Source organism: Anomalospiza imberbis, chromosome 3 (genome assembly GCF_031753505.1).
Source record: "Anomalospiza imberbis isolate Cuckoo-Finch-1a 21T00152 chromosome 3, ASM3175350v1, whole genome shotgun sequence".
Classification (NCBI taxonomy): Eukaryota; Metazoa; Chordata; class Aves; order Passeriformes; family Viduidae; genus Anomalospiza; species Anomalospiza imberbis.
The window spans coordinates 98,147,480-98,174,839 of record NC_089683.1 but is presented as its reverse complement, the minus strand read 5'-3'; the positions used below and the strand labels follow the sequence as shown (position 1 = coordinate 98,174,839).

Sequence of the window (27,360 nt, the reverse complement as noted above, 5' to 3'; positions counted from 1 at the left end):
CTCTCTCTGGCTGCCCCAGCCAGCTCCCTGCAGCCCTGCTCTCCTTCCTTGTTCCAGTCCCTATGCGTGTCCTCATCTCCAAAATTAGGTCTGCAGGTCCCCTGCCTCATCTTTAAAACTCTCTGTGCAATTAACATGCACAGGCACATCCTTGGCAGAAAATGTCCCCAAAGGATGGGCAACAAGAGGATGGCACAGTTTGACTGAGTAGCTCAAGGTGATTTGTAGGAAAAGCTGGGAATGTCTCTCTGCACCAAGAAGTGGCAGCATGCTCATGGAGGTCGTGAGTCTCTGGTATGACCTGAGCTCATTTAACAGTCTCCACTGTGGAGGAGAACAGTTTTAATTTAATGAGGTGGTGTTGGGCAAGCGCTTTTAGTGCTTGGGTCTGATAAGTCGTAATTGAACTCCTCTTTCACTTAGTCCTTTACTGGAGGCTGCTCATTCTCCTGCTGCGCATTTCCTCTGCCTGCAAAAGCACTTAGAGCAGCTTGGTTCCCCAAGTCACATATTCTCAATATTTATGCCCCCTGAGTGGTTTTCCAGGGAAGCTCTTAATCTTACAAGTCAAGAAAAGACACGTATTTGTTAGAACCAATTCTAGCAAGATGCAGAGTTCATTCTTAGGCAGCAGGTGGGTTGGAAAGTCTTATTTTTGTGCAATTAATTTTGTAAAAGCTCCCTCCTTTAATTTTCTTCTATGTCGTGGGGTCTTAGAACGCAAAGGTTTCTAAGGACAGGTGTGTGCCTTGAGATCACTTGCTGCTAATGCCCAGAGGAGCAGCACATTTCTATTTCCACATTCATGTTAGCTGTTGAAACATGTTTTCTCACCCCAGTAATTATTTAAACCTGTTCAGAGGGGATCCGTAGAAACCCAATAAGCCAGTTTCACATTGCTGTAATAGTTTCCAGATTATTTTGTTTAGAAGCCTGTGTGAAACATTACTTCTTGCCTTCCTCTGTCACCCCTCAGGCTGAAAGTGAAAAGGTCTTGGTGAAGAAGTCTGAGTAAGGAGATCAACAAAGTTTATATATGGAATTATTTAGCCTGCAAACTAATGGGTTTCGAGTGAAATATCTAAGATCATTGCAAAAACTCCTCCATTCATCGCTTTCTACTCTGTCCTGTCTGGTAAATCAACATACACTTTGTGAGATGAAATTGTGAGGATATGCACACAGACTTGGAGAAGAAAGTAGTGGGCGCCATGTAGAGCCACCCTGGGGAGCTCCTTGCTGTGGGATGCTCTGAGCCCACCTGTGCCAAGGAGACAAAGAGCTGGGGACCACCCCAGCTACCTGCTTGCAGCTTTGCAGGCTGGGATAGGCAGCCACATGTGGGACCAGCAGTGACTGTAAGCTGAACACTGGAAGGAACAGGATGGGATTTTTGCACTGCAGCCTCCATGGCTCCATGGGTGGGGCTGTCTGCGATGGAGAGGGGGCTGCAGAGGCACTGCCTGGCCCATGGCAAAGGCCCATGGCTTTCTGAGGTGGTGAAAGGCTGTGCTCTGAGTGAGAGGGCAGCTCCTCATGTGGGTTCATCTTCCTGTGAAACAGGGGCACAGCTGAGAGCAGACACCCGGAATGCACTTGCTGTGATCTGGGCCAGGGAGGCTCTGCTGCCCTCATAGCTGGAACTCCAAGTAACAGCATTTGCCCAGTTTCTTATTAAATGCAGCATGTGAGACAGTGAAAGCCTTAGGTTTTGTAGCTCCTTAGACCTCACATCATAAATGATGAGCGCCAGGTCCATCACACAGAATTGTACTAGCCCAGTGTCAGTCTCAGGCACTTCAGGAGCAGGACCCAAAAGGGTGCATTTTTTTCCCCAAAGTTGGTGTGAACTCCCAGCATACCCCATGCAAAGCTTGCAGTGATACCAAGTGTTCCTTGGAGGGTAATATCAGCAGGGTGTCCCTCAGCATCTTGCACTGATGGACTTGGTAGGCAACATTTTCCCCTGCTGTGGAGTCTCCAAGCTGTCTTATCTTCAGCCCAGCTCTCACTTTTACAGCAGCTGAGGATCTGGCTGCCACCTCAAAGGGTTACACACAGTTTGAGCTCTGTTACAAAGCCCCACCCTTTTCCTGCAGTTTTAGTCTGAGAGGTAGTGCTGCTTGGGATGCCTTATTGTAACAGAAAATGAAGAGAAATGTGGAAAAATGAAGCAGTAGGACACTTGGTTTAATACAATTTTTTTTTATCTAGGGAGGGGAAGAAGGTAGACGTTCTTCAGTAAGTAGTTTTAGGTTATATTTGTTTAAGCAAGGAGTGAAGTGTTGAGTACCATAGGGCTCCCCCAGGTTTCTGCATACTACATGAGCATTGCTTAGAGAGTGGGCAGCTCTGGCCCACGAGTGGTTTGTGTAGGGCTGCGTTTGCCCTTTCAGCACAGGGACTTCAGTCCTGCTCTGTGTCAGGAGGGAAACTGTGCTGGAGCATCACCAGCAGACCCAGGGATTGCTGTGTGTCGTTATGAAATTCAGGTGGACCTGACTGCCAGGAAGGTCTCAGGACTGAGAGAAGGATGTTGTTTGGGATTTGAGGCACATCAGCAGGGCTTTCAGGCAGTAGCTGGTCCATCATATTCCCTCATACAGGGGCTGTGCAGTTGAAGTGCTGGAGCTGTTCCCCACTTTCCCATCCACAGCCTGTGTGGTTCATGTGGTGGGCCTGGAAAGAGCAGGATTTGCAGGTACAGCTGGGTGATTGGCACTTGTTGGAGCACGAGACACTTTGAAGGGAGAAACCGATGCACCAGCACCACAACAGGGAGCTGATGGGCTGGAGAGAGCAGGCAGCTTGCAGTTCCAGGACATCTTGGGGACCAACATGCATCATTATTTACCAGGGGAAGGCTTTACTGGGACTGAACCACCTGCCTCCTGAGACCTCTGTGTTCACTGTTGTTCCTTACCATGTTTTGTGGATTTGGGTAGTCCAGACAGGTGTGCCATTAGGCTGCATCGCCCCGTGGGAAGGGATGCTCTTCCAGTTCTTGGGCTCATCTCTGCCGCTCCTCTCTTCAGGCAAGTGGTTGTCTTTTTCTTCCTTGGTCCAGCAAAACATGTTCCAACAGGTGGACCCTCTGACTCTGCTAACTGACAGCCTTGCAGTTGCAGTCTGTGGCAGAATTTCCACAGAAATTTCCCACTCCTCCTGCACTGGGTTCTTCTCCTCCAAGTGGTGGGACTGGCTCTTTTTACCATCCCATCAGGCTGGGAGCTCTGCCAGCTCCCAGCCAGGCTCCACTGCCTGCACACAGCCAGCAAAGGACAACAGAGATTGTCTCTGATGCCTGGCTGTATGCTGCTGGGTTAGGCACCCCCAGGCTCTGCTCTGCAAAGCAGCAGCATATCTAATCCTGTGGGAGTTTCATCCCTTTCAGTCAGAGGTCTGTACAACTCCTTTCAATGATTAGCCCTCTGAATGTTAATAATCCACAATTTGGTTAGTGCTGGGTCTTTTTCACGGGCCACCTCCCAAAGTAACTGCTGAAGGGGCAGACAGGTGAGGTCAGACGTAAAGCAGATGCCACAGGGGTGCGTGACCACAGAGATGTACACGGCCTCATGCTGATGGGAGTCCTTAACCTCTCCTAAAAGAAGAGAGAAGCAGTATGTTTCCTTCTGGTGGCGGGTTGCCAAGGTGAGCAGGTTAGCACCGATAAAAACATCTCTCTTTTCTGCCCTCAAACGAGGGCCTACTGAAGGGTTTCCTCTTCAGATTTGCACTTCTCTTGCAACCCCGTTCAGCTGGCCTGAGGTGCAGTAAGTAACATGCAGGTGGAAGAGACCTTGGGAGGTTAGTTGTGAGTGGTTTGAGGAGGAGCAGGGGCACGTGTGTGCACACCCAGGGATACACACCCAGAACTCAGAAGACCTCACGTTCTGTTATGGTGTTTCTTGGCATGGTGTTGCTTTTGCCACGCACCTGCTCAGTGTGCTTTGGCCACAGGGATGGCAGGAATAACTTGCCAACACATATGCCACAGCACACATGCACACACAGGCAGCACGTCTGCACGTGGAGTGGCCACTGTCGCTGCCAGTGCTTGGACCGTCTGAGCTAAAGATGTGAACTTTTTGTTTCGGGAGAAGAGCAATGTTTGAGGAGGAGTTTACATGTCCTTTGTGCTGTGGTGAAGGGTATGGATGGGGACAGGTGCGCTTGGATCTGAGTGACCAGAAGTGGCATCCTCCCTTCTCCGCTCCTGCTCTGGGGTGTGAATGCTCCCACCCATGCACTGACAAGTGCCTCAGTCGTATTTACACCCTGTGGACCCAACTCCAAAACTTCTTTCAATTTTGCCTCCATTCTTACTGGAAAGCAGTGCACTCACTGATATTTAAGTGGAGTTTTTTCAATAAAAGGGACGTTTAAAAAGAAGTCCTTCACAATTTTGTCCAATATGAAGGTAGGTTTTACTTTAAGTTTCACAGAAATCACAAACATTCCTAGTTGCTGTAATAACAGTTGAAGTCCGAATAGAAACATGCTGTTTATGTGGCGTGGGGAATGAGAAAGAGCTGGTGAATCTTTAAAACCATGGCCCCTCTGTGACTGTCACCAATAAAACCTGTCCCAAAGAGCCTGCTCATTAAGAGGGGTGGTCACGAGCAGAGGCATTTGTTCCAAACCCCGGAGCAGGGCAGTGTGTCCTGCGCTGTCACCTCATGTCAGGCCAGTGCCCACTTCTGCTTCATGTCTCACCACAGCCTGGGGAGGGATGGCATGCTGGGCCCACAGGGATGCTCTGTTACAGGCACCTGTCTGGGGAAGTTCAGGCTGCTAGGCTGGACCTACAGTACCTCCCTTAGCAAGGGACATCCTGCACTGTGAGCATCAGCCCTCGGGTTCCTCTGTTACCAGCAAGAAGTCTCTGCCTAGGTTTTCTGGACACTTAGTTCCCAAAGCTGGCATTACAACCTGATGAGGTTTTCATCAAGTTTTCATCAAGCATCTGGGTAGGAGAAGCCAGGAGAAGCTGTGCATTGAAGGCAGCCTGGGGTGGGAACAGCTTCATCCTTTGGAGGATATGGCAGGTCTGAATTTCCATAGCCTTCTCCCTGTGCTGTTGTCCCTGTTCCTGTGGCAGCTTCAGCAGCAGTTGTGGCAGCCTTTGGGCCCTGCTGGGTGTGCAAGGGACATGGCTGGGACGCAATCCTGTGTTGGCAGCTGGGGACGGGAGCAGGCAGGCAGCAGCTGTGGTGGAACTGGGGCTCTGCTAAGCAGAGCCACAGTGTGAATCTGATCTGGCCTGGCTTCACCTGCTGCCCTGTCACCAGAAGGGATGGGCATGCCAGCCTTCCAGTGCCCCTACTCCATCATGATGCCAAAGAAAAAGAAATTATCCCAGGGACAGATGTGATGGGTCTTGGCTGCTGAGTGTGGTTGCTACTACCAGGGACCTAGCATTTCTTCTCTGGATCTGAATTTTTTCCCTGAGCATTGTACTAATTCTTGTTGTGCTTTTCCCTTCTCTGTTTTTCCGTAATTACTCTCATTGCCCTCTTTTCCTGGCAAGTGAGTGCCATTAAATCCAGGCACCAAATCCAGAGGGAGACTGGCAGCATTGACTTTCTGGGCAGGCTCCTGAGGACTCTGCAACCTTCTTATGAAACTCCTTTGGTGGAAGCAATTTGGCTGCTTTTGTCAGTCACTTCTGCCTGCAGCCATCACCAGTGACTTGCCTCTCTCAGGATTTAGACAATCTGCCTCTGAAATGCAGAAAGTTTTATTAGAAGTTGCACATTATACTATAAGGTCTTAGTAATATACATCATCTTTTCATCTCTTTTATTGCACAGGATGTACCACAAATAGACCCCGATTCCTGTTTACTTTAAGCATTATCTCAGCATTACTACACAGGCTTTCCTGATTATTTCTCCTCCTCTGCCACAGGCTTTTCAGATTTTGAAATATTTTGTATTTAATACATCACACAAGTCAAAAGTTGGATTTTTTTACCAATATGGTAAGGAGAACAGAAATACAAACCTTTCCAACAGAAAAGAGCTGGACACAATTTTTTTGTACAGGTAAGTGAAGAGGTGGGTATGGCCCCACAGTGACTGCAAGCACTGGAGAAGCTCCCCTCCTTTTTGGGAGCCCCTGTGGAGGAGCAGAGTGAGGGCCGAAGAAAGCAGAGATTTCCAGCAACTTCTGCCAGCTGATTTGGGCCTCTCTATACTTTTGTTGAAATGTCACCCACCAGGCTTTCCACCCTTGGTTTTGTGAGCACATTTGTGGCTGTGCTGGGGGCAGGCATGGGAGATCTTTGTTAGGAGTTGTGGGGTGCAGCCCCCTGGCTGGGGACAGCAAATGCTGTCTTGCTTCCAGGGCTCACATCTGTGTGGGAATAACCATGTCACAGGCGTCCTTGAGTGCTCCATTTTAGAAATGAGGAAGGCCTGGCAGAGAGGTCAGCCTTACCTTAGGCACTTGGATGCCTCTGGTTTGTTTTGAGGCTGGCAAGGCTGAAGTGCAGCTTTTGGTTCAGACAGTGCTTCGTGCTCATAAACACTGCATGAAGGGTCTTGGCCCTCCACACTTCAGTGGCCCACAGGGAAAAACTCTGGCTTCAGTGAGCACATGCAGTGCCTGCTAGAGCACAGATCAGTTCTCAGACCTTCCCTTTCCTCACTCCTCAGCTCTCAGAGTCACACTGCAGTCTCCCAGGCACACATGGCCCTCTGTCAGGCAGCCTTTAACATGACTTTGTAACTCTTTTTTGTTCTCTGTCATATTTATGGCTGTAAAGTATGTTTCTTCCAGGCCAGCAGAAAACAAGTCGATGTAGAAAACAATATGTGATTCAGTTTGCAGTGGTGCATCTAATTTACAGGAACTGGCTCCTTACAGTACAGTACATGCTGTGAAATAGCAGGTCTGCCTTGGCACTGGCTGGACAAACAGAGGTGACTAAGCAATCCAACTGATTTATAGCAATAGCCTTGCACAGGAGATCCGGGAAACCTCTGGGAAAACTGCCTCTAGCTCAAGGAATCACCATGTGTGAATTATAAAGGCTCCTGGGTGCAGCAGAGACCTGTCGTCAGAGCCTGAGGAGCGAAACATGAGGCAGGAGAGCACGTAGTGCTTTGGGCACTGCCTCTCCTGGAGCTCTCCGAGTCTCGGGCTGCAGCGTGTGCGCGGAAGAGCCTTTCCCGCGGGATTGCCATGCAGGGGTGCCCGCGGCAAGCCAACGATGATGGACTGTTGTGGGAATTCCTGTCCCAGGTAGGGTTGTGGGGGCAGACAGGGAGGAGTGACAGGTGCTTGGAAAGTTTGAGGCATGGCTGATTTTTGGTGGCAGAGAGACGGGAAGAGGGGGAGGTTGGTGTGGATGAAGTGGCTGCATAGCAGAGTGATGGGGGAGGACAGAGGTCTGGTTTCAGGGGTGTTAAGTGCCTTCAGTCTCTGGAAATGAGGGACTTGAGGATGCTTATTCCTGTGGCAGTGCAGTGTATTGTGTCAGGCAGACTGTGGGCCACTGGCTATAGGTGGTGCAGAAAATGTTTTAATGAATAAAGAGGAAAAGTCATTTACTTGATTTGACTTATAATAAAAGACCTTCCATCACAACAGGGAATATTTGAGCAGTCTCTGAATGCGAGCTGTGGTGTCTCTATGAAATGCTATTAGACTTTCAATTTGGGGTTCTTTTTGCCTAACCCACTTGCATCTTCAGAATGGTGTCCCACAGCCCCACCACCCCACAACTTAGATTTTACTGGCTTGAGCTGCAGAGATATTTTTGTTCTCAATGCCAGCTGAGATTCACTGAAGCAATGTTGTAAGAAGCTGTTTTGGCAGTGCAAGGATTTTTGGGGTTAAGTGGTGGGGAAGAAGCAGGGCAGTGCTCAGCGCTGCAGCCCAGCAGGCAAGGGCTACTCTGCCTTCCCTCTTCCTCTTCCTCTTCCTCACATCACACCCTTTTACCTCATCTCTCACCACTCTGTGCTGGAGCACACAGGCTCTTTGTTGCTTGTGCTTTCCTGGTACCTGGTGCTGCCTGTTTGGCATGCCACGGCCACCCCCACAAGTGCTGGCAGTGACGAGGGAAATTTGCCTCATCTCAGTCACCACTCAACTCCCGAGCGCTTGGTGTCTGCTGTGCAAGGCAGCCCATCAGAAACACCCTGGCACGCTTCACAAGCGGATGCCACTGCTCGCTGGGAAGGGCAGAGAACACAGTTCTCCTGCCCAGCCCTCCGGAGTCCATGGAGCTGTGTCCCATGGGGATGAAGAAATGGATGTCCCACGTCAGCAGGGAGATCTGGGGGTGACAAATGCTGGGTGCAATCTTCAGAAGTAATAGGAAAATAAAGGGATTAGTGCTTGCCACATTTCCTAGGAAAACATGAGTAACTTGCTGGGCGGGACGGCTGCCATAGCCTGTGAAATAGAGGGGCTGTTGCTGGAGATGCAGCTCTATGTCCTGTTGCACAAGGGTTCTCAGCTTTAATGGGCATGTCTGGGGAGAAATGATGAAGAAAGGATAAATCAAGCTAAAACGGAAAAGTTTGCTGCTTGGCCCTACAAGTGTGAGTGTGTAGGGTGTGAAATACCAGATTTACTGGTGGAGGAGAGTGGAGAGCAGAAGGCAGATGCTCTGCCTGTTGATCCAGGCACAGGTGCTGTGGTATGTAAAGCACCTTTGGATCACTCTAGGAGTGGAGGAGGAGGGAGTTTGGCTGCATACCATTGAAATTACTGCCTCTCTCTGAGAGGAATTGATTAATGAGATCAGGTAGGGGCAGGGCTTACCAGATGAAAGTGACTTTTTAACACCTTCCCTGTTTCTTGTGGGGCACCACCCAGAAACACAGATTGAAAATCCACCTCTGGGTGGATTGGATGAGTGGCCCTGCACATCTCCACCCCTTAGGTCCGGGGTCTCTGTGCCAGCTGTAGCTGCTGTCTCAGCTGTGAAGGCATCCTGCATGCGGGCTGCTCTGCCAGAGCAAAATGGGGCAGAGGGAGGTGGCAGGGATCCGCAGGCACCTGGCAAATCAGGATTGCCTCCTTCCACATGGGCTGCAGCACTTGTGGCTGGCTCACAGTTTTATCCATGTGCCCTCCCCTACAGCTAGGGGCAAGGGTGGAGGTTTGGGTTCCTGTAGGTTCCGGCAGCCGTGTTTGTATCCCACAGCCCAGAGAGGATCAGTGGACACTTGATGAGTTTAGGAATGTACACAGTGCCATTGTAGCAGCACGAAGGCACCGTGTAGCTGCCTAAACTTGTGAAGCTACTCACTTTGTGCAATGAACTGTGGAGAGAATTACTTGTGTGCATCTGAAAAACCTGATTCAAAGTCTTTAATGCTCATGTGTTACTCTTCTTGGGGATGACAATTCCCAGTAACTCCCAGTATCTTATCAATAAGTCTCAAGGAAGAAACCTCAAGGAAGAAACCTCAAGGAAGAAACCTCAAGGAAGCTGCGTAATAGGGGAAACTCATCAGGTGGGAATGGCATTAAAGAGCTGCTCCTCTGGAAAGATGTAACTTTCTTTTCTGTGTATTTATCTGCTAGTATCTCAGCTGCCAACCCAACCACTTTCCATGAAAACATTCTTTATTGCCAGACCCTGGGTGCTACAAGCCTGCATTCACTAACTGGCTGGGTGGCACTGAGGCACTGGGAGCGCCAGACAAGGACTTTCCAAGCAAACCAGTGACCTTCTACTTGCTCATGACCAATTTGAGGGTGGGTTATTTTGTACTGCTTTTTTAAAGTAATGGTAGAGTTGAATCAATCTAGGGGTAGGCTTTTTACCTACTGGTTATGTTTTGGAAAAATGTCACTTGCATGAAACACAAGTCTCAGACTAGAGCTGTTGGGGCCTCTGCCTTTCCTGTTCTTCTCTGTGTGCGTTGAAAGGAATCTAATTTAATATGGTCGCCCTGTAGTTTAGAAATGTGGTTATGCTAAATGGCTGTCTGCTAGATTTCTCTTGTGAGGTTTCCTCTAGATCCCATAGAAATTGCAGAAGTTCATGCTCAACATTGCAAAGATAAGCTTAAATTAAGTTCAAATGAAGCTTTGCATCAAAGTGGAAGGATGAAGTCAAATCTTGTAATTTCCTTGTCAGAGCTTTGTGTTTGATAGAACATGGATATGCAATTCATCACCACCTGGCTTTTCATGCAGTTGTAGCAAAAATGCATGTTCTCATATCTCCCTATTTGCCATATGCAACTGGGGAAGGTGTGTCCCAGGACAAGAAAACAAACATGTTTTCAGACTCAGGGGTTCAAAACATGTGCTTTAGGTGGTGTCAGTCCTGGGATGTGGAAGATGTGGGCTCTCTTTCTTCTGTTGTAGCATTTTTGTTCGTCCAAAGCCCCTTGTAAGAGAATCGGGGCCAGTGACCTCATTTTCAGTAAATTACAAGGCAAAGTTATTGCTGATTTTTCTGTAGGGATGTCTGATTAAGCCACAGAATAAATAATAGGAACAAATATTTCAGAAGGACCTTTCCCTCGGGGTTTATTCCCACTGAGTCAGTCCCTGTTATATTAACAAACAGTGCTGCTTCAGTAAGTGCAGGAATCAGCAGGGCTGAGTGGAAATCGCAACACGTCGAGCTTATTCCTCCATTCCCCTCAGCTGGGTCATCACCATGGCTTTCAGTTTCCACCCTGCCCCAGTATGAATGTGGTCAGATAGCACAGCCTGGCCTTGAATTCAGAAAGCAGTGATGGATCATGGTAGTCCAACCCAGTCCCATGTCAAGAAACTCATCATTGGTCTGTCCTGCAAAACATTTGGCTCTACATCATCTTCTTGAAGGTGAGCCCTGGGGTAAGCCCTGTGCTCCAGCAACTGTCCAGTTGCTGTGGGACTATCTGTCCCACAGCAATCCCATGTTCTGGGCACCAGTGCCAGGGCCCTGGCTCCTGCCCTCCTCCTGCCTCTCAGTCTCACTGCTGCACCTGAGTTTCTGCTCAGCCCCAATCAGGGACATCCTGCCGGTCCTGGAAAGTCGCTCTCATCCACAGGGAGAGGGGCCACTGCCCTTCTAGTGATACTCTGCTAGTCTGGCAGCACTTCAGCATGGGACCTCCGTGTCTCTGAGCATGAGCTGGGAGTGCTTGGCATGAAGGAGCAGTTTGATAGCCCTGCTCTGTGCTGATCCATCTTTCCCGGCCACTGAGAGCAAGCACTGACCCACTGAGCGACCTGCTCTGGTCACAGCTGCCAAAATCAGCTGGAGGGATCAGAACAGAACAGGGCAAAGTACCTGGGCTGAGGATCCTGCCCATCCACTGGGAATGGGCTGCAAGGTGAAAGCACAGCACAACTGGAAGCTGTCATCCCAGTTGTGCAGGCCTGACAGCTCATTTCCGTAGGGGGCAAGGCATTGAGTGGGAATGCTGGAATTGGCTGTCACTGGCTGCCACCAGGCAGCCATGGCGTATTGCAACACGAGGTAGGGGACTCCAGCTGAGGGAACAGCCCCCAGATTCCTGGGAAATGGAATTACTAACAGTTTTCCAGCCAAACACCTCCATGTCTGTGCTTTTACTGGGAACAAAACAGGGGCAGAGCTTCTTGCCTGCAGATGGGCAGCCCCAGTATAGGGGCTGGAAATGTCCTGCTGAGCAGCACAAGGATTACAAGACGTTGGATCCTGTCTGTTGTCAGTTGCCCATGCTGAAGGCACCTTTGGAGGTGGCAGCAGGAATTCAGCTTTAAGAGAAGCTGAGCCACCACATATCTACTCACCTGGCCCATTTGCCTTGCATTTTCCCCACCAGTCAGTTCGAGGTTACTAGGACAATGCCCTCTGTCAGAAAACATCCAGAAAAGCTCACCAATGAGGGAAGAGAGGGAAGAGAAGGGGCACAAGGGGGGGGGGGTGCAGTAAAATGGCATCAATGGAAATGATTTTTCAGTGAAAAAAATGCAGGCTCGGGACAACTCCAATTCCGCAGACTATCAACACCTCGTGCTGCCCTTGAACCTCCTAGCCTGCCTTCCTCCCTGGGAAGGGGAAAGGGCACAGTCTGCGTTTGCTATCTTCTGCAAGAGCTTCAGATGAAATTCCCAGTGTTTTGGTGTTTGTGAAGCTCTGTTTAGGGTGAGGAAGTCCAGGGGAAGCACAATAGCCACAGGGGTGGCCTGGCACAGGTTCAGAGGTAGCAGGTTTTCTGACTGATTGGTGCTGGGCTCAGAACTGCCTCTAAAAGTTGCAGGAAAATATTTTCAACTAACAACACTTTTTTTATCTTCCTGTTTTCCCTAAGCTCACATTCTTTTTCTCTGGCATTTTGGCTGACAGTTGAATGGATTTATTGCTCTAATAGCAGAAAATGGCCATTAGTAAATCCCTGTGTTTTTGCTGCCCCTAAGGCAAACTGTTCATAGTTTCTCCATACTCCAGAGCACAGATATTTTGCAGGGTAGTTTTCCAGCTTGTGTCCCCAGGCTGGTTGGGGCAGCCAGGCTCCTGCAGCAACAAAATTCCTGTACCTGCATTTCAGTGTCCTGCCAAGGGTGCCTTTTGTGCACTGGGACAACACATGACAGCAATTCAGGGGGACGTTTTAGGGGCTGTGGGGAGTTAGGGGGAGAGCCAGGACATAGAGCTGGCTCTGACAGTGTCAGTGTGTCCTCCCTGACACATAGTGTGTGGCAGTGGAATCCACTCTGGCCAAGGGTCAGATTTGGCCTTAGTGCGGAAGGACAGGATGTTTCTGCTGCAATTCCACGCATTGGTGGAAGGGCATTTCCAGGGCAGAGCTTTGTCCTGTATCAAGTTTTGTGCATCCATACTCTGCCAGCAGCTCGAGCCATTTTGGATATACATGCTGGATGCAGCTGCACTCATGTGACTTCCTGGGCTAAACTTTGTTATGGGGGGAAAAGCAAAGTCTTTGTTTACCCGTCTCAATGGAAAAGTTTAGTCCTGGCCTGTCTTGCCAAGGAAGGAAGGAGTGTGCCAAAGTGATAGTAAAGTGAATTCTGGCTGCTGGTGGACCAGGGATGGAGCTGGCTGCCAGGCACACCATCAGCATCACACCCTGGCTGTGTAGGGCTGCCCTGGGGCATGGGGCTCCGGGATACAGTGAGCTCTTCCTTGGCTCTCTCCATTGCAAGAGATGGCCACAGTGAGGTGCTGGTCGAGTTTCTTTTGTCTATCCAGCAGAAGTGAAGAGGGGGAGAAGCAAGCAGTGTGTATGTGGCATAGGAATGGGTCATGAAGGAAAATATCTTTAGCCAGATATGCCCAGATGATGTAGCATCGTGCACGGTGGGACCAATCCTCGGTTTGAAGTGGCATCTTAATTTGAGTAATCACAGCTCTGGTATCAACTCTCAATCACTGTGTACAGCTCTCAGCTTTCTCAAAGCATGCACCTACCCAAGGGGCAAAGCTCCAGCCCTGAGTTCAGGCTTTATATTCCATTTCTTTCTGTCCTCCTTCCCCTGACTCGGGTGTTAATGGCTCCTGAGCATGGGATGCTCAGCTGACATGGGACGCTTGGCTGGTGTGGCTGCTCTCTCACAGGGCTGAAAGGCACAAGTTACCCCTATGGCTTTCATTTACGTGGGTTGAAATTATCACAAGGTTAAATTACAGTCAGGCAATGCTCATGGGTGCTTTAAAAGTTGCAGCCTTTAAAAGTTGGCTCCAGAAAGTTGCTCAAACAGGGCTATGTAAAGGGAAACTTATCCCGGGTGAATTTACCACATGCCTTCAATTCAGGAGCTGCTCTCCCGTGCCCAGGTGGGGCAGGGTGGTTCCCCCAAATCCCAGCCTTCCCGTCATGGCCCAAAGCAGCACAGGAGTGGCGAAGGGCCCCACGCCACGGGAACAGGATCTCCAGCGCACAAAGGGCAGGCTTGTCTGAAGAGAGGGTGGGTTTTTTTCATAATTTCCAGTGGGACTGGGAGGCTCAACAAAACTGGGCCTGACTCACAAAATCCAGCTCTTGAGACCAGACTCTTGGAGTGCATAATTTTTTATATTGTCCTCTTTCTCATCCAAAAATGCAGCGGTGCTGTGGGGCGAAGGATGGTGCCCCACATGAGCATTACCCATCTCCCTACATCTGAAACTTTCTACTTGAAACTGAGAGCCCTCACAGTGAGCTCTGCTGCCATTCCCAAATCCCAGCACTGTGTTGTGTTCAGTTGCTGTGCAGCTGAAACACAGCTGCAGCTCTCCTCCTGATTTTGTCCAGATCCTTGGTTCTATGAGTGTTTCTGCTCCTTTCCTTTGGAGCTGCTTAAACTCAAATTAACAACCTCTTAATGGGACCTGCATCTTCCAAAAGGGTCTCTGTTAGTTGCTTGCCACAGCTAAAACTTTCCAAATGCTTTCAATGATCCTTTTTTTAACTACCTCTCTATACAGAAAACAAAAATCTTCTCTTCTACCCTCCCCTCATCTAGCCACTCTCTGGGATGTGCCAGTCATTGACTTGAGAATACTTTGTTCTTGTCTGGCACATCAGTGAGTGTCACAAGTAGTCACCTCATCAACACGTTTTTTGTTAATATCTTAAACACCCTGTGGCTATTAAAAATACTAAAAATACCCTAGCTCATTAACAAGACACTATTTCCAGCATATAAACTTTTCCATTACAGAACCACTAACTGTAATGCACTAAAAGTTTACAGTTGTTTATAATCTAAGTAAAATAGGACACCTTCCCTCTGCTTGTGCCATGTCTACTTGTGCCGGTGACTACGTAAGAGGGATAGACACGTGCTGCTGTTTCCATAGGCATGTGTTAGCCAAGACAAAATACTTTTACTTACGGATTTTTTATTATTCCTCTGCACCCACAGTACTCTGCTGCCTGGACAACACCACTAAGAGATTTAGGTCTTGTGAGATTTTTACATCTACCCTCGTGAGCTGGAGCAGGGGTGTTGGGGGTCCCTGCCTTGCCCTGATGCAGGGGTGAGTGGGCCGAGGAAGGGGGCCCAGGCAGTCACTACCTGGGTGCACCATCTTTGCATAGGCAATTACATTTGTGATTAGGAATGGAGAATATTTAGCCACAACATTTGCATAGCTCCTGTGCAGAGCTGTGCAAGTGCTGTCATACGGTCAATACTGAACCCCAGGGTTGCAATCATGCCCTTGGCCCAGAGCCCACATGCAGGAAGAGTGTTGGCAGCAGTTTTCTTGGACATTTCACAGATGCCAGCTCAGGAGAAATGGATCCTTCTCCCTGGCGGAGTCCTGGGACGTGTCCCTTGGTAGCTGTGTCATCCTAGTCATGTAGTACCAGTGTACACTGGTGAGGACGTGTGAGCCTCCCCCAGTGATGCGGCTGTCACTGGGACTCATGTCTTTTGGTGGCCATGGTTTGAAGCACTTTGTCTGCTCTGACAGGCAGCACATGAAACATTTTCAGTAGATCCTGAAGCGGTAGCATCGCAAATGCCACTTTTTCATCAGTAGCTTCCTAACTTGTTTTTCATGCAGAGAGTCTTGGTGCTCGTGCAGGTGAAGGAACAGTGAATCCAAATTGGTTTTATGCAAAAAATGCAAATACTGCTTTTATTAGTAGATTGCCATGTGCCAGGGACAGTACATTTGCAAAGCAGTTCAGCTCATTTTCTCCAAATCTCTCCTCCTCATTCCATGTAAGGCCAGGGATCTTGTAAGTCCAGTTACATCCCTGAGAGGCCCTGGCAGCTATATGCTGTTGCACAGAGTTGTGACTTAGCAGTAAAAAATAAGGTTTTGTTCCCCACAGGCCAAACAGTGGCTCCAAACAGTGGAGCCAAGCAGTGGACCTCAGCAAAGTCACCAAAAAGCAACAAGCTCCAAAAGGTAACTTCTGATTTTGAGTTGATCATGGTACCCTTTGTTCTGAGACTGTGAAGATCTCAGTGCTTCTCTGTAGAGAGCTGCACTTGTTTTTCATATAGAAAATCTACAAGGGGGATATAGGGAACTTCTAGTGATCACCCTGTAGGTGAGACTGCTTGTTTGTAGCTTCCTTCAATCCCTAATAAACAACAGGAGCAATTCAAGAGCTTGGAAACACACAGGGTTTTTTACCTTTTTTTTTCTTCCTTCAGAGAGGAGACATTTCCCATGCCATGATTCAGTACCACTGAACTAACACTTTAGTTTTACACCTTTCTGCAGGTCCCTGACTCCACGAGTGGGATTGCCACACTGTGAGCCAGCACACTGCTAAGAGAAGTGGATTTGTGAGGCAGCTGCAGCCTCCCAGTACTTGCAGAGTGCCCCAGCGTGGTTGGGGGCATTAACCCTGCAGGGCAGAAGATCCCTGCAAGGAATGCAGAGATTGCTACTTCTGCCCACACCAGGGAAGGGCAAACAGATTTGTGAACACGGGAAAATAACTGAACCGAAGAGGAAACAGTGACCCTAAAATGTTGATCCTGAATTGTCATGATGAAATGACACCGTAACAGTTAGCTGAACTTCCAGCAAGTGTACTCCATCCCCCGAAATGTTCGAGTTGTGCTTGACATAGGTATGCCCAAAAATGGCTTGATGTTCCCCGGTTGTTCTCTGAGGCTCTGAGGTGGTTAAAAACTGCATAGCTTGTTGTGTTTGGTGGTATACCTCACAAGCCTGGCCTGCAGCTTCCAGCTGCTTGGGAGGTAGATAAGCTGTGACCAGAGATGTTACATAGCTCAGGCTTTGTGCAGAAGCTGGGCAGGCTGCTGCCCTGAGCTACTGATTGAAGGACCATCCCTGTGGTTGTTGGCACCCAGCAGTGGGAGAGGAGGGTTTAAATCAGTCCATGAACTAAGATGAACATCTGGAGAAACCTGACCTTGAGAGCCACCAAAGCGTGGAGCTGAGAGAGACCGTGTGTATGGCAAGAGCTGCTCTTGTGGCTGGTTAGGCTGTGCTGCTGCTCCCCATCCATGCTGCAGGGCAGAGGCCCTTCCCGAGCGTGAGCAGGGCTGTCTCAGCCCCCTTAAATCACTCTGGGGATGATGGCACAGCAGTGAAATGGGCATGTCTGTGGGTGGGACCCAGTGAAGGGACTGGCAGCAGTGCCTGTGCTAGCACAGCCACATTGCCCTGATCCCAGCACGCCCAGGTACCTGTGTAACATGCTGGAGTGAGGACTGTGTCAGCCCATCCTCCCCCAGGACTCACCCCTCTGCTCCACAGGGAAAGCCACCAGGAATTTTGGTTCTCCACCCACACCACGCTCTGCTTGGAACCTTGACTTTTCTATACCCACACTCTGAGAGGTGTAGTGATAGGTGTGCCCTTTTTTCAAGCCAGTTCTGAAGACGTGCACTCATTTGTTCCGAGCAAGGCAGCTTTCTGGCTGCATGGCACGCTCCTTCTTTTAAATGTGGCGTAAGTAGCACCCAGCGTGCCCTGCAGAGCCCTGCCATCTCGCTGATCTCTCAGTTGCTCACTCAGGAAAGCTACCTCCTGCTCTGCAAGCTTCAACACCGTGTAATGGAAAAATGTAGAAGTGGGGCCCAGCTGTGCGTCAGCGGCTGCCGTGGCAACCTCCGCTTGCGCTCTGCTCGGCAATAGGCGTGCGGGGCTGTCCATCTCCACCAGGGATGAAATGTAGTATTAAGCATCCCCCCCTCCCTTACGAGGGAGAAGAAGGAAATACCAGGGTTTGCTGGTGTCACTGGAGCTTGCCGGGTGCTAACAAAGAGGTGATTTATGAGTGCTGCGAAGAATTCCACCGTTCTTCAAAGCGGGACAGAGGCATCTGGCACTCGGCCACCGGGTTTGCATCAGTACAGGAAAAATGCTGAATTTCTTCAAAGCTGCCACAGCGTTTCCTATTTTTAGGTTAACAATGCCTGTTTTGCTGTACAGCATCAAATGTCAACAAAGAATGAAGATCTATTTATGTTGCTTTATTGTAAAGATGAAGCAACAGGAAGTTGTGAGCCATCTGGGTGCCTTCTGAGCCCTCCAAAAACCCCATCCTGAGTCAGTTGTAAAGCACTGGGTCACTGCCATGCCAGTGGGTTGGCTTCTGATGGGGGAGAAATGATGGGAGTTTTGGGGATTGCCTCCCTGTCCTCAGATCCTTCAGGGTACTGTGCCCAGGAGAGAAACCAAATGCCCAGCTCTACATTGCACTTGCATTCAGAGACACTTTATTTCTTGCTGCTGTTCAAGCTCTTCCTTTTGAGGCTGCATCTCAGCACCAGTGTGCACCTTGGTTTTGGTGCCTGCATTTCACAGTCAAAAGGCTCACCGATGGAAGGGACAGTGTCAAGCACCCCCTGTGCTCTCCTGAGGATGAGAGGAGTCAGGAAGGGCAGCAGTTTTCTGGTGTTCTACAACACTGTTGGACAAAGCCAGTTTTGACAAAAGTTTCTATCCTTAAGGACTCTAACACAGGAGCTGTGGTGGCTGGTTTACTAAAATCAACCCCAAAGGAAGTGCTGCTCTGACCCTGTATTTCTGAGTTGGAGAATGGAGGACATCCAAGCTGGATGTGGGGCTTAGGTTGCAAGATAGTCCTTGCTGCTGGAAAACACCTGGAGCATGAGTGGTGTGTTAGAACACTGATTTTACTGTGAGGGCAGATGCCAACTGCCTGTAGGGGCATGAAGCAGATCTCAGCTCCAGAGGATGCTTGGCACCTTGGTTTGCTGAAGCAGCTCATTGAGCTGTCGCTGAGTGAGAGGAAGTGGCAGCGCCTGCCCTCTCTCCTCCTGCACGCTGCAAACACTCTCTTGGGTGTCTGCTGCAGCTACTAAGCTGTGGGGTGAAGTCCTGGTCACTTGCTGCTCACACCCCCAGCCTCCTCCACTAGCTGCTTATTTGGGAAGGAACCTCCTTTTTCTCTTTTTATTTTGATTTGGAAAAATAAAAATAGAAATAGCCTGTCGGAGACAGAGTGACTAAGTGCTTCATGTGCTGCTGAAGTGAATGAACAGCAAAATGTCTGAGGGGAGAAGATGACTAAGTTTTTTTCCTCCTCTTCTGCTTCCTTCACCTTGTAAGAGAAGCTAAACATAGTTGCCTGCAGCAGGAGGACTTCAGCAGCTGGCTGCTACCCACAAATGCAGCCTCAGAGATCGTGGGCTTGTGCCTTGATGGAAAACTCAGTTGTTCAGAAGACTGGGCGTCCTCCCTATATTCATTTCTCTTCTCCCCTGCTCTTCCCTCAAGCCAAAATATATTTAGAAACTCTAGGACACAATGAGCTAAACTCTGCCTGTGCTACACCCATGTTTATAATGTGTTCATTGTATTGCCTCTGTTCATTGTATTGCAAGTGCCTTCACTATTGTAGGGCTAGAGATAACTACCCTTCATCTTTGTCTCCTTTTTTGGACCAGAAAATTCATGGGAATTCTCTTCAACCATAACATGCTGTTCCAAGGAAGACTATCTGAGTTTTAATGTGAAATCCATGATCTCTACCTCTTTTAAGGATGTCACACTGTGTCATGCCACCCACTTTAAAATAGTCTCTTTCAATAGAAATATTTAGTTTAGAAAGAATTTCACTTCTTTTTTCCCCAAAAAGCAATCAGATCTCTGGATCTGTCTTTACAAACCTGCATTGCCTGGGTGATCCTTGGGTGATGCCGTTTGTGGTCAGTGTGTTGTCAGCATTGCTGTTGTCAGCATTGCTGTAGAAGTTAGACCCTCTTCCCACATCTGGGACTCCCACGTAGGGCACTTGCCAACTCTGCTATTGGCCTGACTGAGCAGTGTTTCCCCCCAAAACCTCAGCACGTTTGTGCCTGTGCCAGCAGCAGCCCCCAGGGCTTTCCTGGGGTCCTCAGTGAGCCCCCTTGGCAGGGACAGGGTGTTTTTCCCCAGGCATCCTCTCCCTGCTGCACACCCAGGGGTTCAACACACAGGCACTGCAGAGGTGATTTTCTGCTATTAGCATTCAAAAGAAAATTCCATTTTCCTGTTTCAGATGAGCATTTCCCTTTTGAGTTAGAGAAACATTTTCCTTCCCAGCACCCTGTGTAAGTCTGCACCAAAGCAGCAAATTTCTTTGCTGGCCCTGCATTCCTATTTCTACCAAAACCCCGGTGTTCCCCCGGCTGGCACCTCTGCAGCATGGCACGTACCAGCTCTCAGGAGACTGGGGCCAGTTACACAGGAGTGGTAAGCTTTCCCTCAATTTCTTAGAAGTTAACAGCTGAAATCCTCTTTTTCTTCCCCCGCCCCACCCCTGCGTGTCAGTGCATGGTTGGGTTGGAAAATCCAAGCCTGCGTGCCACACCAGGATGTAGGGTTGGGTAACCCTGTCTGTGTCTCTGAGGATCCCGTTCCTTTCCCTAAGGGCTCAGGGGAGTGCCGGGGTGCAGCAGGGCTTGCCAGCTCTGCGCAAAAGCGTCAGAGGCAGCGTGGAAGAAGCGGTGTGGGAAGAAACCTCCTTGCCTTCTTCTGTGACAGCTTCTTCCCCCGGCGCTGCTGGCCTTCCCCTGGCACAGCGCTGCCCAGCCGGCTCCTCGGATGCCCTCCCAGCAGGCAGGCGTGGCAGGACGTTGGCTTTGGGAGCAGAGGTATGTACCTGGCCCTGCAGGAGTCGAGCTGTGTACCTACAGCTGACATTTTTCGATGACTCATAACTAAAATGGTGAAGGGGTGCGCGTAGGGCTCTGACTCCGAAAATGAAGCCGAGGAAAAAATTACTGCTGGTCTGTGTGAGGTCTGCTCGCTGCCAGCCCTCCTGCTGCAGTGGGCTGGGGGGCAGCTGAGGTGTGCTGTTTATATGAATTCCTCCCTCCATCCTGGTCTCCAGGGTCCCACATGGCGTACAGGCTGCTCACAGCCGGTGCTCTGGCTCTGCCGAGCTGGTGCCACCCTCTGTCCTCGCTAGGCTGGGTGAGCCAGCTCCTGGGTGTGGCAGTGAGGAGCACCCTGCCTGGCAGAGCATGGGTGCAGCTGGGTCTGGATCTGTATGGATAGGGAATGGGGTAATCTAACTGAAGTAAATGTGGATAGAGTCCCTGTTCTCAGCCTGACTCTGCTGTGTGGAGAATTGGGAATGAGCAGCTGAGCATGTGAGATGGTCCACGTTTGAATCCCTGTAATTAGCTTGGTCTTGCCATGCTGCTGGGAGCCTCTGGCTCCAGCACAGCCTGTGGTTGATGTGTCCAGTGAGGAAGGAGTTCCCACATGCAGCTGCTTCTAAAGTGCATGGTTTATGCTTCCCATATCCATTCAGGGCAGTGTGGCTGGAAAGCTGATGGAGGAGGAAGTCTCAGAGCACCCACAAGGTGGGCTTGGAAGCAGACCATGGTGAACGAGCTTGTGTCTCTCTCATTCTGAGGGAGAGAAGTCTCATGTATACCCTCAAGCCCTGGTTCCAGGAGTAATGCAGAGCTGAAAGGCTGAGCTGCACTGCCCTTACCTGCAGCATATGGGGAAACTGCTCTGTGGGTGCTCATGCCTGTAACAAATCTCTCTTTGCCTTCCGGTTTAGGCCACTTTTTTAATAGCTCTTAGTGCTCTTCAAAGACCAAACGCTCTGACATGCTGTGTTAAGTCTCCTGGGAAGATGCTTTGGGCCCTGTGTGGTTCATATACAGCAGGTCTGCAGCTGTGAGGAAGGTGCTGTGTGGCGTGTGCCTGTGGCTTCCTGGCTGCTTGCAATGCCTTTCTGGGCAAAGATGTTTCCCAAAGCCATCATCTTTCTACTGTGCTCCTCCTCTAAGGATCTGAGACCAAGAAGGCTCAAACTGCACTTCCATTATTGAAGGAGCTTCTGCTGGTTACTGATTATATTTAGGAGCTGCCTAGGAAAAAGGGACCATGCCATAGCGATGTGTTGGGAGTGCTGGGGAGCCATGGCCGAGGCAGGCTGGTGCTCCCAGCAGCTCCTGTGCAAGCAGAAATTCCTCCAGCCACTTAGCAGAGGATTTGTGGTCCCAGCTCCAAAGCAGGAGAGACAATAAAACTCCTAAATATTACTTTAAATCACCAAAGTGCTATCCAAACATGAGGGACTCCAAACACAAATGAAAGTGCTAAACTGATTTAAAGGGGAATTAAAAGGTCACGCATGTTGAACATTTAGCTTTAGAGTTTAGTCATGTTTATGAAACTTGTAACTGCTCTTCTAAATCACCTTTTTACACTTCCTATACCCAGTAAATGTGAGGATGTTCAGCGCTAATGATTAATTTAAAAAATTTTCTGTTCTAAACAAATTTCCGCAGCCAGAGCTTGGCCCTTTCTTCCCTTCCAGCTCTGCCTTCCCACTTCACAGAAGGCACTTTAAAAGCATCTGAACATTTTCCTTGGAAGTGCTCATGGGAGAGATGCATTTCTCATGCAAACACTCAACAAAGTAAAGTGCAGTTATAGTCAAACAGCAGAAAAACAGGGATCTAACTCCATGACTGGACAGAGCAAGGGAGCAGCAGTGGAAAGGTCTTCTGTGTCCAAAACCAGTGTGAAGGTCTGGGGGTTTCAGCAACAGTAAAACTCAAGTCTACAAGCCAGGCCTTTCTCATCCAGCTTCTCCTGCAGATTGCTTGATTGATATGGCATGACTTGGCTTGGCTGACCTTGCTTGTGTATCATCAGTGCTTATGGGCATTATGCACCCAGGGTGTTGCATGTTCAGCATCCGTATCAATGCCCTCTGTGCTATGCCAGAGGAAATACTTCACATGGCTACAGCAGCACTGGGAGTCCGTGGCAGCCCTGTCTGGCCCATATCCACCCTGCTAGGTAATGCCAGAATGAAAGGATGAGTGATGTGATATCATCACATCATAGCGTGTGCCTGCTCTGGGCCTTGTGCGGGGAGGAGGTCCCTGTCCACCCCTCTTCTCTGGGGACATGAGCTCTGGGCATTTCAGCTCATGTCATGGCCCTTGTCAGAGAGCACACTAGTCCAGGTACCAAGATTTCTGGGTCGCCTCCTGAAGCTGACAGAAAGAAATCAGACTGAAAAAACCAGCTATTAAGAACAAAGTAATGCTTTGTTCCAGTCATTGAGGTTGCTTCTGCATTTGGTGTCTCTGACCCAAGTGCCTCCAGGCAGGCTGTAAATGTGTCATCCTCATTTAAATCTCTAAAACCTTACCTTCAAATTGTAGAACAGAGCATTTGGCAGCCCCTATCCTATGATTAACTCTATCTACCAGTCTAAATCAGCCAGATTGGAAATAACTGGCACTTTTATGATCTCCTGCTGGTCTGACTACCTGTGTTCCCAACATGCCCTGTGCTGACACTCCTTTTTCCCAAAGGACTGAAGGGTTTGGCTCATCCCTTGGGAGGATATGGCAAAGCTATAGATCCCAGATCCCTGACATGTACAAGCACAAGTTTTGTATTCAGGTTGTTTCTTGCAGGAAGGCTGTGCCTTACCAAACCACTGCCCTCTGAGACACTCTGTTGTAACTTTTAGGACCTGAGTCTCTTCCGTATCCTAAGCTGCGGCTCTGGCCTGTAGAGACCTGAGCTGGACTTCAAATCAAGTAACCAGAGACTGATGCAGTTGTTTGCTCTCAAGAAGGGCACAGCTCCTGGTCTCAGCATGTGGGAACTAGAAGCAGTTTGGGATTCACAGTGGCAGGATTGGGAAGGCTGCAGGGATCCTTGCCCGCAAGCAGCATGAGAGTGAGAAGTGCTAGAGCCAGCACAGGCACAGGAGCCCATGTCCCCAGTGTGTGCTGTGCTGCTGCAGGAGCTGATGAGCTGAAACGGTGTTTGGAACCAGAAAGATGGTGGTGAATACCCTGGAACTGGGAAAGGGATCAAACACAAGTCTCCAGATGGAAACAGAGCAGTTTCCATCAAAGCTGATGACAAGTTCCTTGATAGAGGGATACAGGGTCAGATCTTTGGGCAGCACATCCCGTTTCTCAGCTGAATGCCTGGTCTGGCTGCACCAGTGTGTTGCACCAATGAGCTGCAGTGCTCTGGGACTCTTCTCACAAATCAGTTCACCAAGGCCCACTTTTGGCTACCAGCAAGGATTTTTATAGTCTGCTGACTTTTAAAGGCTAGCTGCTTTCTGGGGAAGAAGCACTGTACAGCTTAAGTAGCAGTCCACCAAAAGTGATTAGCTGTTTCTGAATCACTCACCTTTTCCAAGCTGAACATTGCTTAACAAATCTTATTGGTGTGTACATAATGAGTAACAAATACATTTGCAGAGATCTGGATCAGTTCCCACTCAGGAAAGTAGGCTGAACGTATCTGATGCTGGCAATTAATAATTCTACTGGCTTTATGGGAGGGTCAGTTGTGGCTGATCTGCATTAGGAGGTGTTCAGCTTTGCTTCAGTAAAGGCTCTCCACCAGAAGAAATGCCTCATGGAGGCAACAGTTGCTCTGAGGCTCAGCTACTCTGAGCTCCAATGCAGTTTTTGCCTTTGCTCTCACTTAGGCTTTTCTGGTCTTCTTTCCTTCTTTGCCAAACTGGCCAGAGAGGTCTAACACCACTGTCCTCTCTGTAGCCATTTCCCCTGAGTGTGGTGTTGACGTGGCTCCTGCTCTGCTGCTCCGCTCTGCTCATGCATTGTGGGTGAGGAGGTTCCAAATGTCCTTCCAGGCGATGGGTGACTGCTGTGCTCCCGGCTCCCAGCCGCTCTGTTTCCTTCCATTGTCATCGGGGAGGTCAAGCTGAAGGACTGCTGCTCACTCATCTGCCTCTGCTCTTTCTAATTCTCCTTGCCTTCATCACAAGCAGGAAGAGGGAGCCTGCAACAAGCTCCTTGTTTTTTCCAATACACTGGAATATTTTTTCCATGATCTGAGCAGATGTTCCTGGCTTTCACGCATTTTTACTGAGGCTCCTCTATCACGCATGCTGATCTCTGCAGACAGCAGAGAAGCAGTAGCTTTATCTCTATGACCCTCTACCCCAGATCTTTGGTCTTGGTGGGAGAGCTCCCTGTTCCCAATGGAGAAAAGAGCATTCCTCACAAAACCAGAGGGGAGTGGTTTCTCTCTTGTGAAAGGCAAAATCCTTCCTGGCTAAAACAAGACTATTCTGAAAAACAAAGTTTTTGAAGTAAAAGAGTGCATGTGTTAGGATTTTTTTTCTCACTCTAAATGAGATGGAGACCTTGGAGAGTAGCAGAAGCTGCTAGACCCCAGCAGAAGTAACTACACCCCAACAGGAGCATCTATACCACAGTCATTAAAATAATTTATCTAATGAGGCTTGGAGCTATGCACTAAAATTTCTAGGCACCCAGAAATGTCTGTCAGTCATCACACTGTATTTCCTTGTATTAACTTCAGTGAAGCCTGATGTTGGGCCTCACTTTATATTTGCTCAGTGGTATCTGTGGGACATGGAACTGGCATTGCTTCTGCCAGGTTTTGGGGAGCTGCTGAAACTTTTGTATTATGCCTTTCGTGACTAAATCAAGAAATGCTCGCTGATCCAAAGCCCCCCATCTCCATTGCCAGCTGCTCCTCTGTCCAAAACAAGGCTATTTGTCTGCTGTGCAGTACAGAACCATTGGCAAGGGTGAGAGGGGTTTGTGTAGGAGGAAGACGACTTAGAATATGGGCTGTCACTTGCTACCAAGCAGAGCATAGCCCCAGCCCTGCACCATCACATCACATCACATCACATCACATCACATCACATCACAATACAGGTTTTTCACTGGGTATCCTGAATTTTGGTCACCCCCAAGCCAGGACACAGCAGGAGGAGGCATTCCATGGTACCTGCCAGCTCTGCCCAGCCGCCCTGCGTGCCCAGAGTCCAGCACAATGAACAAAGTTGGCCTCCCTGCCGAGGCTGCAGTGACAAGGTTTTTCCCAGTCAAGGGAAACAATCATCACTAGGGAAACCTTAACTACTTTTTAAAGAGCAAAAGAAAACACATTCATTCTTTTAAACATGGAAAACTAAATGGCCTCTTTTTCCTTGGCTGTATGTGCATGGCCGTGGAGCGGGCTGGCACGGAGGGAACTCTGCAGGCAAAAATTTCCCCCGCTCATTTAGTTATTGAAGAGGAGGGCTCTGTGAAGCAAAGTGTGCCCTTCCCAGCCCTTGCTGCCTTGGTTTTTTTAAACCAGACAGGCTCTGGCCATCCAACCCTCCTACTTGTGATTGAAACATATTGGAGCCTGCAACAGCACAGCTTCATGTCACTTTTTAGAAGAGCTGGAAGTGAAGCCCCCAGGAGCAGGGCTTTCTCCAAAGGGAAGGGAAAGCCAAGGTGTCACTTATGCACGTCCCTGGGCTGCAGCAACTCCAGTGAAGCCTGGGGAAGCAGTGGGCATTGGTGACACTACTGTCTCCTCATAGTTTTCCTCTACATCTTCTGATCCTAGGATATTTCATTATTTTCCTGGGGGAAAGGAGCTGAAGTTCTTTTCACAATTGGGAAAATCATTAATTTAATGCTGCTCCCACTCTTTTCCATCCCCTGGCCCAGCTGTGTAATCTAGCCTCTAACCATGCATGCTCTACTTAATAAAAAGCACTAAAATACAGGTCCAGCTCCTGCTATTTCCAGGAACGTTTGGTCCCATAAAACCATAGGAAAGCATAATTTCAGCAAATTAAATCAGTTACTGCCTATCTCTCTTGCTGAATGCGTGGAAAGGGAAGAGCACCCTGCTGGCTCCATGCATGGGGAATAACACCAGTCAAATTCCACCAGTGTTCATGCTGGGAAAGGGAGGCAACAGGCAGTCCGAGAAAGGCACGTCTCCTTTGAACAGACATTAAAGGAATAAATATGCAATAGAGAAAATGTACAGCGAGCACTGAGCTCATCAGTCACTTTTTGTTTAATCTAATTAAACACAGTATATCCTCTGACCTTCTGCGCTGGCACTAAATTCTCCTGTGTTGTTCTTTCCATATGAAGCTCTATTGACAGATGGGGAAAGCCTAGAGTTTGCTTTAAGCTTCAGATAAGTAAAGTTAAACATAGAGCAGATAAAATTGTTTTGCCAGCACTCCTCTCCCCCTGACCAATTGTGGGTGCTCACTGGGAGGGATTAACTCCTCTGGCCTGTATCCCACTCCTGGCTTGGGATACTTCTCTGTGCAGTAAGCAAAAGCTGTAAGAGGGCAGAGGCAGAAGCAGAGTGCTGCAGAAACCCTGAGAAGTTATTTTTTAGAGCTGGTTCTGCAGTTGCTGAGCCTCTTTTCCATGTGGCAGACTATTAGGGAAAACGGTGCCGTTCCTTGCTAAATATATTTCCAGAGTCACTAAATTATTTACTTAACAGCTAATCAGTTGGCATTTGCTGATGCTGAACCAGGTTTTAAATAAAAAGTGTCGAATTGCATCAGACACCTCGTGCATATTCCCTGCTTATACAGGCTCCATGCTCTCGCTGCCTGTGCAAGAGTGCAGTCGGTCCACACAGCTTCCTGAGTTTTCTGGGAGGCAAAGGGCTGGGACTGGGGGAGAGCTGGGAGCCAGGGTGCC

The 27,360-nt window shown here is 49.1% G+C and overlaps 1 protein-coding gene across 1 annotated transcript in view; it reads left to right on the top strand.

The window, feature by feature from the left end:
- The window catches only part of ITPKB (inositol-trisphosphate 3-kinase B), a 66,956-nt gene that overhangs the window by 20,664 nt on the left and 18,932 nt on the right, over positions 1-27,360 (top strand). The window lies entirely within an intron of this gene.